At 52.1% G+C, this 13,104-nt stretch overlaps 1 protein-coding gene across 2 annotated transcripts in view; it reads right to left on the bottom strand.

The window, feature by feature from the left end:
* The window catches only part of TUBGCP6 (tubulin gamma complex component 6), a 747,379-nt gene that overhangs the window by 216,671 nt on the left and 517,604 nt on the right, over positions 1-13,104 (bottom strand). The gene's annotated exons all lie outside the window — the stretch shown is intronic.

The following is a 13,104-nucleotide window of genomic DNA, read 5'->3' as shown; positions in this document are numbered from 1 at the left end:
GTGAAACGAAGCATGCACGATTGACTGAGTAAAATAGCTATCTATTGTTTCTGCGACTCTGGAGATTGATTTCTTCTTCTTGGGAAACAAAGTTGTCATGTTTATGCGGTTGTCAGAAACTAATCCCTTCTTCTGAATTCGAGTAACTTTCTAGTGACCTCTGAGCTAGCTGGCACTCACAATTAAATCTAATATATTCGATAGAGACCCAGTCGACCTCAGTCCTACATCTAAACTATAGTATATGTTATTCCAATGCACAGAGCCTATTGGGAATATAGGAACTACACTACAATAGCTCCTTCCGTAGCCATGAAAGCAGCAAAAATTGGATGAAGCCCTAGGGGCGGTAGCTAGGCCCAAAGATTTGCCTGTGGCCCATGAGTCTTTAAAGAGCTCAAGGGCAGCATACGCCTTGTCTCAGAAGAGACGGGAGCCATCAAGGGCATGTCCATGAGGTTAGACTGGATTTCCTCTGAAAAACAGACGTTCTCAGCAAGGCGTGGTGGCGAACTGCCACCGTCGTGGAAATTGCTCTACACTGTAAGTTCATCATGTCCAAGTCACATCAGATGGCGAACTTAGCTGCGTCCCTCCCCTCTGATATAGATTGGGAGAAAAGAGCCTGGTCCTCCTCCGAGACTCTGAGTAGGACTTGCGCTACTGTATCCCATGCTCCAGCCCTCATTCTTCTGACTGAATCACTGAAGTAGGGCCGTGTCCCCAGAGCCTTAAAAAAAGCTACTGTTGTCCCCCTTCTGAAAAAACCTGGGGCTGACCACATTGGTCCTACTTAATTAAAGTCCAATATCTCTGCTTCCTTATCTGACTAAAATACCTGGAAACCCATGTAGCGAAATGCCTATGCTCAAACATATCGAACAATCTCAGTTCCTTGACCCCCATCAAGCAGGATTTCATCCATCTCACTCTACTGAGTCATTCGGTCGGTTTTGGCCGAATTAAGACAGGAAGCTGATAAGGGCACCTCTCAGGCCCTGGTGCTGCTAGATCTTTCTGCAGGTTTTGACACTGTCGACCACGGAATCCTGGTGGATCGTGTCAGAGTCCTGCTGGACTCCAGGGTCCAGCCCTTGACTGGGTCGTATCCTTTCTGGGTGATCGATCTCAATTAGTCCGTCTGTCTCACTTTATCGCACCGGAGGTCACAACCAATTGTGGGGTGCCACAGGGATCGTCATAATCCCAGCACTTGTAATCTATACCTACTCCCTTTGATCCGTTCCTCAAGGGAGAGTAAGGTGACTGCCTTTAACTATGCGGACAACTAACAACTTATATTCACAATCAATAACACACCCGAGTCCATCTCTGACTTTCAGACTACCTTGCTGTACATCAGTAACTGGATGAATAGTAACCATCTGAAGCTAAATCCGGACAAAACTGAATTGATCTTGACTGGCGATGTTCAGAACCCCTGGAGCTCACTCTTTTGGCCTACGGAGTTGGGCAGTCCTCTAGTTTCAAATCCATCAACGAAGAGCCTCAGGGTAACAATAAACCATGACTTATCTATGAAGCCCCAGATCGGAACGGCAGTCTCTACTGGATTTTTCCAGTTAAGGAGGATCAGGAAAATCAGTAAATTCCTTACAAGAGAAGCACTGTTGTCCTAACCCAGGTCATCTCCCATCTGCATTACGCAAACTCTATATCTCGGGTTACCTGCATATCTAGTCAAGAAACTGCAGCTGGTGCAGAACCAGCCTGCCAGACTAATCTTCCATCAGCCTAGATGGCAACATAACACCCCCCTTATGCAGCAGCTCCACTGGCTCCCAATACCAAAATGCTGAGCTTTTAAAATTGGGTGCCTCATCTTTAAGTCCCTACAGGACATGGGCCCAAAATTAATTTCTAACCTAATCAAGAGTCATGTACCCACGCGTAACCTGAGATCTGCCCAATTAAATGTACTGGTCACTCTTTATGAACGGAAGAGACTAGGGGGCAGCAGGTTTGCAGTATTGGCCCCACACTTCTGGAATGCTCTTCCCCTTGAAATCAGATCCTGCACAGATATACCTGTGTTCAGGAGACTTCTCAAGTCATGGCTCTTTGCCCAGGCCTATGAATAGATCTTCGGGGGCTCTGGTCCAGGCCAGCACTCTCGCCGGCAGCTCTGCCTGACCAGTCGCTCAGCCCCACCTCACGAGCAGGGCTCACGCCGGCTGCCACTTCCCTGCGCCTCAGATCTTTGCACTGCCTGCCGTTCGTACTTGCATTTTGCCTATTGTTGCCTGTTTAGCACTTGTTGGTCTCCCTTTAGTATTGTGCCTTCTTCTTTTTCACGTTTTGTGCATACCTCCTATTGTTTATTGTTTGCTAGTCTCACAGCAGTCCCTTCCCGCGGCTGCTGCCCCTGCGGCCCCACCCCCGATACAGCGCAGCTCCACCACTCTCCACGCACCCAACGCCGAGCGATTCACGGACTGCGAAAGATCCTCGCCTAACACCACCCCGAACCGTTTTCTTGTAGACTCTGCCACAGTTCCTGCACCGTCGACACAACCACCACTACCACCGAAGGCCTGCCTGACCTACGCACCACCGAAACCCTGACATGCATCCTCCTCAACCTGCGCTCCCTTCACCGACACGCTGTAGAGATCTGTGACCTAATAGACACCCTCTTGCCTGACTTCGCCTTCTTCACTGAAACCTGGACCAACTCCACCTCCGGCCCGACATCGTCACTGCCACCCCCGATGGTTTCAAGATTCAGAGAAAGGACAGGCCCCTCAGCCCAGGAGGAGGACTCGCCGTCGCACACAAGACCCTCCTCTGCCTCTCCACATCCAGCACGAGCGACCCCGACTCCAACACAGAACACTTCCACTTCTGAATCCAGACCAGCCCCAAGACCACGCTACGCAGCACCCTCATCTATAGACTGCCGGGACCTCGCGCCCAGTCCGCAACCGCCATCGCAGAGCTCGCCGCACCCCACACCATCACCTCCACCTCCACGGACTACCTCCTACTCGGGGACCTGAACTTCCATCTCGACAACAGCAACGACCCCGACTACACCACTCTACTCGCCAACCTCGGACTAAAGCAGCTAGTTAGCGCCCACTCACAAAGCGGGACCACCCTTGACCCCTTCTTAGCAGGAGGAACCAACATCCGCTTCAGCCACACCTCCCAGCCCCATTGGACAGACCACCACTGCGTCCACTTCACCTTTAACACCACCACCGCGCCCCCCACAAAGGAACTGGAGCAAGGTCACAGAGGAACTCCTCAACACCACCCTCCTCCAAGACCCACCAACGCCGTGACCGACACCAATGCCACAGCTGTGGAACTACACCGATGGATCTCCTGCTGTGCCGACAAACTCGCACCCCTCTGCCGCCCCACTAAAACAACAGCCCCTAAAGGCCACCTGGTTCTCCAGAGAACTACAAGAAGCCAGACACTCCTGCAGACGCCTAGAGAAAACCTGCCAAAACCAAAAATCTATGGAAGCACGTATCAACCACAGGGAAGCCCTGAAGAAATACCGCCAGCGCCTAAGAGTCACTAAAGGTCATAAGAGACAAGGTCAAGACAAACGCAACCAACGCCAAGGAACTGTTCAACGTCATACAGCAGTGAAGTCACGGACGTGAAACCTTCCCAGGAACTCTGCGACCAGCTCAGCTCCTACTTCCATCTGAAGATCAAGGCCCTATACGGCAACTTCAGCGATCAGACTCCGAACACCCCCCCCCCATACACTACCGACAAACCTACCCTCATGACCTAGGATCCCGCTACCGAAGAACACATCTCCGCCACCATGAAGAGAACCTACTCAGGAGCCCCTACGGTCCCCTGTCCACCACACATTTTCCACAGAGCAGCCGTCACCGTTGCACCCGAACTACAGCGAACTATCAACGCCTTCTTCAGGTCCGGCATCTTCCCAGATGTCTGGAAGCGAGCAGAGGTGATTTTCCCCTCCTCAAGAAGTCTACGGCCGACCCTAAAGACCTGAAAAACTACCGGTCCACCTCTCTCCTCACCTTCGCGGCCAAAGTTACAGAGAGACTTGCAAATGCCCAACTGACCGCCTTCATAGAAGAGAACTCCATCCTGGATGTCTCGAAGTCTCGATACCGCAGCAACCACAGCACCGGAACCGCCCTCCTCGCCGCCACCGATGACATCCACATGCTACTCGACCACAGTCACACCGCAGCCCTTATCCTTTTAGACCTCTCCACAGCCTTCGACACCATCTCTCACCATACTCTCACAGCCAGACTTCACGACACAGGGAAACAAGAAACTGCCCTTGACTGGATCCGATCCTTCCTCTCAGACAGAACACATAGGATCGGACTCCCACCCTTCCTCTCCGAACCCACTGACATCAACTGCGGCAAACCCCAAGGATCATCGCTCAGCCCCACACTCTTCAACATCTACCTGGCCGCTCTCGCCGCCATCGTCAGACAGCATGGACTCAGCATCGTATTCTACGCCGACGAAACCCAGCTCATCCTCTCACTCACGCAAAATCCAGAAGAGACCAGACTCAGCTTCCACGAAGGAATGAAGAATGTGGCAGCCATGATGAAAGACAGCTGCCTGAAACTCAACTCTGAGAAGACCGAGGTCCTCATCCTCGGACCCTGCACCTCCGCCTGGGACAACACCTAGAGGCCCACCGCCCTCGGGAACCCAAAGACACCTACAGACCTTGCACAAACACTCCTCCCTCTCCATGAACCCCCAGATCCACGCCGTTGCATCCACTAGCTTTAACTGCCTGCGCATCTTCCATAAGACCTTCAAATGGATCCCCCCTGACTGCAGAAAGACCGTCACCCATGCACTCAAGACCTGGCTCTTCAACTGATCGGGATCTGCTACCCGCCCCCCAGTGCCTTGAGACCCTCACAGTTGAGTTGTGCGCTTTACAAACCCCTGATTGATTGACTGAACTACTCCTATACTAGCCAATCGATGTACGTGTGCTTAAGAAGTGATTTTAACATAACATAACATTTCGAATGGGAGTAACAGCTCAAGAGGCATGCAGTGTTCACCAACAGCAATACTATGGTGGCGGAAGAAATATTTTTCTTTCCGAAGTTTCCCAGCCTCTTGGATTTCCTGCCCAGGGGTGCGGAAGGGAATGCCCCAGGAGAAGTGGAAGCTTGGAACAACAAGCTTTGGGGGGAGGTGGGAGGTGAGGAAAAGTGAGTCACCTGGGGCAGGGCCAAGGCAGCGAGCCATCGTCTTATTCACAGGAGCCCATGAGCTGGGTTTGGACCATGTCTTCAGAAGGACGTCTGTCAAGGTGTCATTGAAAGGCGGTAGGGGTTCCAAACTCAAGGCCCCAGGCTGGAGGACCTCTGTCAAGACATTCGTCTTGACTGCCACTGTAGGAAGCCTGAGGTAAAGGGCCTACGCAGCCCTATGCACCACCATGGCAAAAGAAGCTCCCTCCTCCGTAGCCAGAGTCTGGGGAGGTGTCCAGACCACTGGCTTCACCCAATTCCTCACACCTCTTCCTGCTCCCCTCCCACTCCATTTCCTGCATCCCTAACCCTTCAGAATAGGGCAGAGAGAAAGGTATGGAGCCGGTCTCAGTATTAGAGGATGCCCAACTTGCTCTGTGTCGTCAGGAAAGAGGATCGGGGAGGCGCCGCCAGTGGGTGGCAGCGAAGACCTCGGCGCCAGGGAAGGTCATTGTGGCGGTGCGACCGGCGTCAGTACAGACTCAGGAATAGGTCCACTCAGAGGCCATGGCCCGAGCCACCGGCACAGGAACAACAAGGGTCCTCCGTCTCCTGAGCTTGCAGGGCCTAAAGATGCGCCGGCAGGGCTGGGTCGCCCAAATATGGCTCACATGGCATCAAAATTCTTTCAGTTGGGCGGGGGTCGTTTCCGGCCCTAGAAAGGGAGGAAAACGCAGAGCCTCGAATGCCGAGGTTCCTCTGCCGGGTCGTGAGATGGGTGGGGCGAAGTCGAAGCATGCTTTGACTTCTTGTGCTTTTTGTGGTGCCTCTTACCCGACTTCGACAAAGAGGATTTCGATTCGGCGGAGCGGTGCTCGGACCTTCCTCTCGACCGAGACCTGGACCAAGATCGACGAGGCGACCTCCGTGGTGCAGGATGCTGGGCCGCGAAAAGCTTTAGGGAACGCTTCAACAAAGCTTTCGGCGCCATGGCCTGGCAGTCAGAGCACCACTTGGAGTCGTGGTCGTGCTCCAGGGACCACAGACAGACCAAATGGGGGTCAGTGACCGACATGGCATGATGAAAGGCACTGCACAGCTTGAACCCCGATGTCTTCTTGCTTGACATGGAAACCTACACACCAACAAAGTTGACAAAGTCTGTCAAAAAATGACAGGGGGTAGCTCGCCTCAACGGATCGGCGCTGATGACACGGAAAGAAAAGAACTGACGTCAGCATGCCGGAGTGGCGGTTATATTGACGATGCGGACGTCACGGCGACGACGAACATGACGCCTGCGGCGTCATGTGGAGTCGACCGACGCCATCTACCGGCATGCAGGGGTACTGCTAAGAAAAATCTTCACGATTCAGCCTGACGCCTGGAAATTCAAAGGTAAGGACTATGAGGCTAGATGTCTCTATCAGATTTTATTTTCCCTTGATCTTAGGTACCAAACAAAATTAGGAATAAGAGACAATGGAGTAATATAGCAGGATAAAGTCACAAAGAGAAACAGGAGGGAACAGAGTCACATTGAGATTTCTAACAATTATTGGACTGCGATTGGTTGTTTTGGCAACTATTTTTCATCATTGTTCTAGGGAAAATTGCTTTTGTAGATTTTTCAATGGCTACGGCGGAAATTAAAATGAAGTTGGAAAGTATCATTCTAACCTCCGTGTCCTCAATAGAATTGAAAGATTTCCTTCACACCAGCTATAAAATGTTATCTTCACCAAAAGTTTCTACTCTGATTAGTACCCATGCCCTTGGATAAGTTGTGGGATTAACAGAAATAATAGTTTATATGACTACTTCAGAGGGGTGTTGTAACTACAGTAGGGCAAAGTTTGGGTCCTTGGCTTCACCAAAGTCTTTCAAAAATGCTTAATCATCTCCAGTAAGTGGTCAAAATTTAAGGTAAAATAGAGAGCCCCAAAACCACGGATAACTGTGTAGTGTTACCAAGATCTCAGAGGGCTAGCAACCAAATTAACTGTACCAAAAATAAAATCATACTTGGTCTCACACACCTCATCCAGAACTACACCTGTGAAAGCCTATCACATACAGCTTCTCATTTTCATTAAAGAGTTTCTTCCATTGCCATAGACCTAAATATTTTAGACTGTAGTAAAGCAAATACAAAATAATGTTTAGAAGTGAGTAAATGCAAAGCATTTTACACTGAAGAAATATATAAACCTATTTTAGCATAAAGGACCACTTTATTGGAAGAGGAAGATGTCTGCAACCTTGGAATAGGAAGGAAGTACTAGTAAAGAGGAGACCTTTCAAAACAGGGCAGAAGGGGAATTAATCAAGCAGAAAATTAAGTTAAGGTAGGAAAGGTTCCCAGGACAGATTGACAGGGTTATGGAATGGTTTTGAAATAATAAAAACAGGTCTACAGCGTAAATTAATTTTCCCTACATAGAGAGAGATCATGGGTTTGCAGGGCTTATCAATATCTTAGGGAGGTTGTCTGAAATGGATGGTGTTTAAGCAAGTTAAGCAAATTAAGGCAGGTTAGGTTGAAGACGAATGAGGCATTCCAGGGGTGCCTGTGACACGCTTTCTAGCCCAAGGAAACATGATCATGTAATTCAAAAGGGGAGAGGATGTAGCCTAACGGCTAAGGTGGGTAACATCAAATCTGGGGAACCGGGTTCGACTCTCTGCAATGACGCTCAACATCCTGTGATTCTGGGCAAATCACTTAATCTCCCTGTGCCTAACAAAAATGAATGTGTCCTCGTAAACGCAACTGGTGCTTATGTAAAGCGCTCTGATCCCTGATTTTGGGTCAAGGTTGTGCTATATAAAACTTTGGAAAAAAAAAATTGAGGAAGGAAGTACTTCTGCAAAAAGGGCAACACAGAGGTCATCATCAAAAGTATAAATGTTTTTTCCATAAATCAAATTGAAAAAGTCCAAAGGATTACCTTCTTTAGGAGTTACGCTTGTGGTAGGAGGAAGGCACCACTGGAAAACTGAGCTCTAGAACATCAGTAACCCTTTATTACTGCTGCAGTGGTGAAGTATTCGTCCAAATTATTAGCGTACAGGCAGCTGGAAAGTTTCAATGGGTGTATTAAACCCACAGAGTTTCCGGGGTCTGTCTGAAAGCCAGCTGAGAGTTTCTCAGGTCTGCGCGATATGTTTTTAGACCCTTGACATTCCAGGTGGGTCGCTCCCCCTCCGCACAGCACCAACTGTGCCTCCCTGCCCAGCTGCCACTGCTGAGGAAGTTCGAGGCCCTCCTCCACCCATAGTCTACCACCTGCGCCTCATCCCTGGTGGCCAGTGGTAGGCCGTAGGTTTGCTCATCCTCCATTGTATTGCCTGTATTTTCTTTCATTGCTCCCGTTGTAGTGACTGCATTTTCATTGTTGTGTCTGTGACTGCTGTTGTCTGTCTCCCCCGCTGCCTGTACGTGTCTGTGCCCGTTCTCTCCCTCTGTTCCCCTCGTTGCCTCAGTGTCTCTCTGCCCGGTTTCCCTTCTGCTCCCCTCACTGCCTCGTGTCTCTCTTCCCGGTTTCCAGCTGCTCCCCTTGATGGCCCCGTGTCTCTCTGCCCGGTTTTTCCTTCTGTTGCTTAGCTGCACCTGCATTTCTGTGATCTTTCTGCCCTTTCTTGTGACCTTTCAGCCTGTGTGCCACTCTTTTCATCACGTTTTTTGTGACCTTTTGTGCCCTTTCTTGGGACCTTTGTGCCCTCTGTGTCACTCGTTTCCCCCCGTTTTTTGTGACCTTTCTGCCCTTTCTTGTGACCTCTCTGCCTCTGTGCCACTCGTCTCCCCCCGTTTTTTGTGACCTTTCTGCCCTTTCTTGTGACCTTTCTGACTCTGTGCCACTCGTTTCCCCCCGGTTTTTTGTGACCTTTTCTGCCCTTTTTTGGGACCTTTCAGTCTGTGTGCCACTCGTTTCTCCCCGTTTTTTGTGACCTTTCTGCTCTTTTTTGTGACCTTTGTGCCTCTGTGCCACTCGTTTCCCCCCGTTTTTTGTGACCTTTCTGCCCTCTGTGCCACTCGTTTCCCCCTCAATTGTTGTGCCCTTTAGCCTCCTGTTTCCTTCGTCGCCCCTCACCACCCAAGCCGCTGCGTCCCCTGTGGCTCCGACCCCTGACTGCCCATTCGCTGCCCCTCCTCCCGCCTCCCAGCTGCTCCTCACTCCCACCTCCCCAAACATGCCGGCTGCTGTTCGGTCGCGGCGTTGGCGCGCGGCAAGCCCGTCCGAACCTGGACCGCGCCCAGCGCCAGAACCCCTGGCCCCCACTCCCGTCATGACGACCACCGCCACTATGACGCCAGCACTCTGCACGCTCTCAACCCCGGATGGACCCACAACTGCTTCAAGGCTGCCCCGAAACGCACACACAGTCCTTTCACCTGCCGGAACTGCAGCTACACCAGCCACAGAACCGGCAAACCACCCGCCAAGAAATACCTCAACCACCTCCGATGCATACTACTGAACACCCGCGCCGCAAGCAAACACGCCGTTAAGCTCTGGGACTTGCTTTACACAACCACCCCAGACGTCGCCTTCCCGACAGAGACCTGGTTGAACAACTCCTCCGCACCCAACATCGCCATAGCCATCCCAGACGGCTACAAGATCACCCGCAGAGACCGCACCAACGGAGTCGGAGGAGTAATCGCCATCGTCCACAAGAACAGCATCAGGGTCTCAACTAGCACCGACGACGCGCTCAGCACCGCAGAACACATGCATTTCCAGATCCACACTGACCCTAACTCCACCCTCAGAGGCACCCTCGTCTACCGACCCCCCGGACCCCGCCCCCAGTTCAGCGACTTCATCGCAGACTTCATCAGCACGCACGCCCTGATCTCCACCGACTACATCCTCCTCGGAGACCTGAACTTTCACCTTGAGAACAACAACAACAGCAACTCCACCACCCTGATCGACAACCTTGCCAACCCGGACTGAGGTAACTCGTCACAACGCCCACCCACTCCGCCGGCCACACGCTCGACCCTGTCTTCTCCTCAAGCCTGCACGTATCCGTCAGTCACACCACCGAACTCCTCTGGACTGACCACCGCTGCATCCACTTCACCTTCCAGAAACCCACCACACACCACCGCACCCAATAGATTTCCCGCCGCTGGAGCAAAATCACTGAAGACCAACTACATGCAAACCTCGCTCTCAGCCCACCCACCGAACCCTCCAACACCGACGTCGCTGCCCACAACCTCAGACGCTGGATCGAGGACTGCGCCAACACCTTCGCCCCGCTGAAGAAACCCCCCACAGAGACACCAGGAAGAGTGCCAGCTGGTTCACCCCAGAACTCCTAGATTCCAAGCAATCCTGCTGGAAACTAGAGAGGAAATGGCAGAGAACAAACTCCGGACAGCCACGCGGAACACAAGGACGCCGTCCGCAACCACCACCACCTCATCAAGGCTGCCAAGAAGACCTCCTTCAAAGACCGCCTCGACAACAACGCACACAACAGCAAGGAGCTCTTCAAAATCGGGAAGGAACTCTCCAACCCCAGCTCCAACACCAACAACATCCCGCCGTCGCAAGCCCTGTGCGACTCCCTCGCCACCTTCTTCCACCGCAAGATAGCAGACATCCACGACAGCCCCAACAGACAGCAACACAACAGACCCTCCGCACACCATCGACCATGTCCCCTTGCTAGCCTGGACCAGCTTGAGCGTCGATGACACCATCAAGACCATGAGCACAATCCACTCCGGCTCTCCGTCAGAACCATTCTCGCACCACGTCTTCAACAAAGCAAGCAGCTACATCATACCCCACCTACGCAACGTCATCAATCTCTCCCTTGAGACCGCGACCTTCCCAGAAAGCTGGAAACAGGCCGAGATCAACGCCCTACTCAAAAATCTCAAGGCAGACCCAAGAGACCTCAAGAACTTCCGACCCATCTCTCTGATCCCCTTCCCGGCCAAGGTCATCGAGAAAATCGTTAACAGACAGTTAACCCGATACCGCGAAGAGAACAGAATCCTGGAGCGTTCCCAGTCAGGGTTCCCCAGCAACCACAACACCGAGACCGCCCTCATCGCCGCCACCGACGATATCAGGACCCTGCTAGACAACGGGGAGACTGCAGCACTCTGCAGTCTTGGATACCGTCTGCCACCGCACACTATGCGCACGCCTCCACGTCGGAGGGCTCCGAGACAAGGTCTGGAATGGACCACCTCCTTCCTCTCCGGCAGAACCCAGAGCGTCCGCCTCCCCCCGTTCCGTGCCGAAGCCTCCAAGATCATATGCGGCGTACCCCAAGGATGCTTCCTCAGCCCGACACTGTTCAAAATTTACATGGTCCCGCTCGCACACGTCGCCCGACAGCACGACCTCAACATAATCTCCAACGCCGACAACACTCAACTGACCCTCTCCCTCACCAAGGACCCCATCACCGCCAAAGCCAACCTCCATGAAGGAATGAAGGCCGTCGCTGGCTGGATGTAGTTCAGCCGTCTGAAGCTGAACTCGGACAAGATGGAGGTCCTCATCCTTGGCTCCAACCCGTCAGCCTGGGACGACCCCTGGTGGCCAATGGCACTGGAGGCAGCACCGCCCCCCACCGACCATGCACACAATCTGGGAATCATCCTCGACTCAACGCTCTCAATAATCAAGCAAGTCAATGCCGTCTCCTCCTCATGCTTCAACACCCTCCGCATGCTCCACAAGATCTATAGATGGATCCCGACAGATACAAGAAAGACAGTCACCCAGGCCCTCGTCGGCAGCAGACTCGACTACGGAAACGCCCTCTACGAGGGAGCCCCGATCAAGCTCATCAATTGACTACAAAGCATCTAAAACGCCTCGGCACGACTGATACTCAATGTACCTCGACACGGCCACATCACCCCCCACCTGAGAAACCTGCACTGGCTCCCCGTGAACAAGAGGATATCTTTCAAGCTCCTCATCCACGCACACAAGGCACTCCACAAGACCGGCCCAGCCTACCTCAACAGACGGCTCTCCTTCTACACCCCCAAATGCCAGCTACGTTCCGCCGACCGTCCCGCACATCCGAAGAACAACGACCGGTAGGAGATCCTTCTCCCACCTCGCCACCAAGACATGGAACACCCTCCCACTGAGCCTATGACAGACCCAAGACCTGCTGACCTTCAGGAGGATACTAAAGACCTGGCTGTTCAATCAGTAGCAGCCCCCACCTCCCCCCCCCCCCCCAGCGCCTTGAGACCCTCGCGGGTATGTAGTGCGCTTAACAAATGACTGATTGATTGATTGATTGATATCCAGCAGAAAATAAATGGGTCTTCATTATAGGCTGTGTGCTTATGAGCCACATGTTTTTGTAAGGCAGCTACAGAGAATTAAACCAGGGTTAGCCTAACGAATATGCACTTGTCCACTAACTTTCTGAAGTGGAGCTGCACTGGGAGCCACAGATGATACACATTGGTTACCCTTTTTGAAGCACTCATACGATCAACCTGCACAGATGGCAGGCGTATCGATATTGACTTTCAATACCACACTTATAGGCTTCCTATGGGTTTCCACCTCACAACACACCCTTCAGCATCAGGCTATTGTGGTCAACAACTGCCTTAGTAACACTCTTGGACTTCAACATATGCACATTTTTGTTGCTCTTCCTCCTCCATCAACCTGAAATGTGGTGGATGTGCCCATCTGTGCGCCCTACATACCCCTCTTTCCTCACAGGTGGTGATGAGATCATTTAATTTCACTGGCATGCAACAAGTATAAGGTGAGCTGCCTGGTTCTCTCCAAAATTGTTGTAGGGCTGACGACAGCTGTGTTGGCATACAGTGCATCTACTGACCTACAAGTCAAAAGCATTGTAAATTGGGATCCATCCATTCCTTGGC

The sequence above is a fragment of the Lissotriton vulgaris genome, chromosome 1_1 (genome assembly GCF_964263255.1).
Source record: "Lissotriton vulgaris chromosome 1_1, aLisVul1.2, whole genome shotgun sequence".
Classification (NCBI taxonomy): Eukaryota; Metazoa; Chordata; class Amphibia; order Caudata; family Salamandridae; genus Lissotriton; species Lissotriton vulgaris.
Note: the sequence above shows the minus strand (reverse complement) of the source record. Positions and strands in the feature narration are given on the sequence as shown.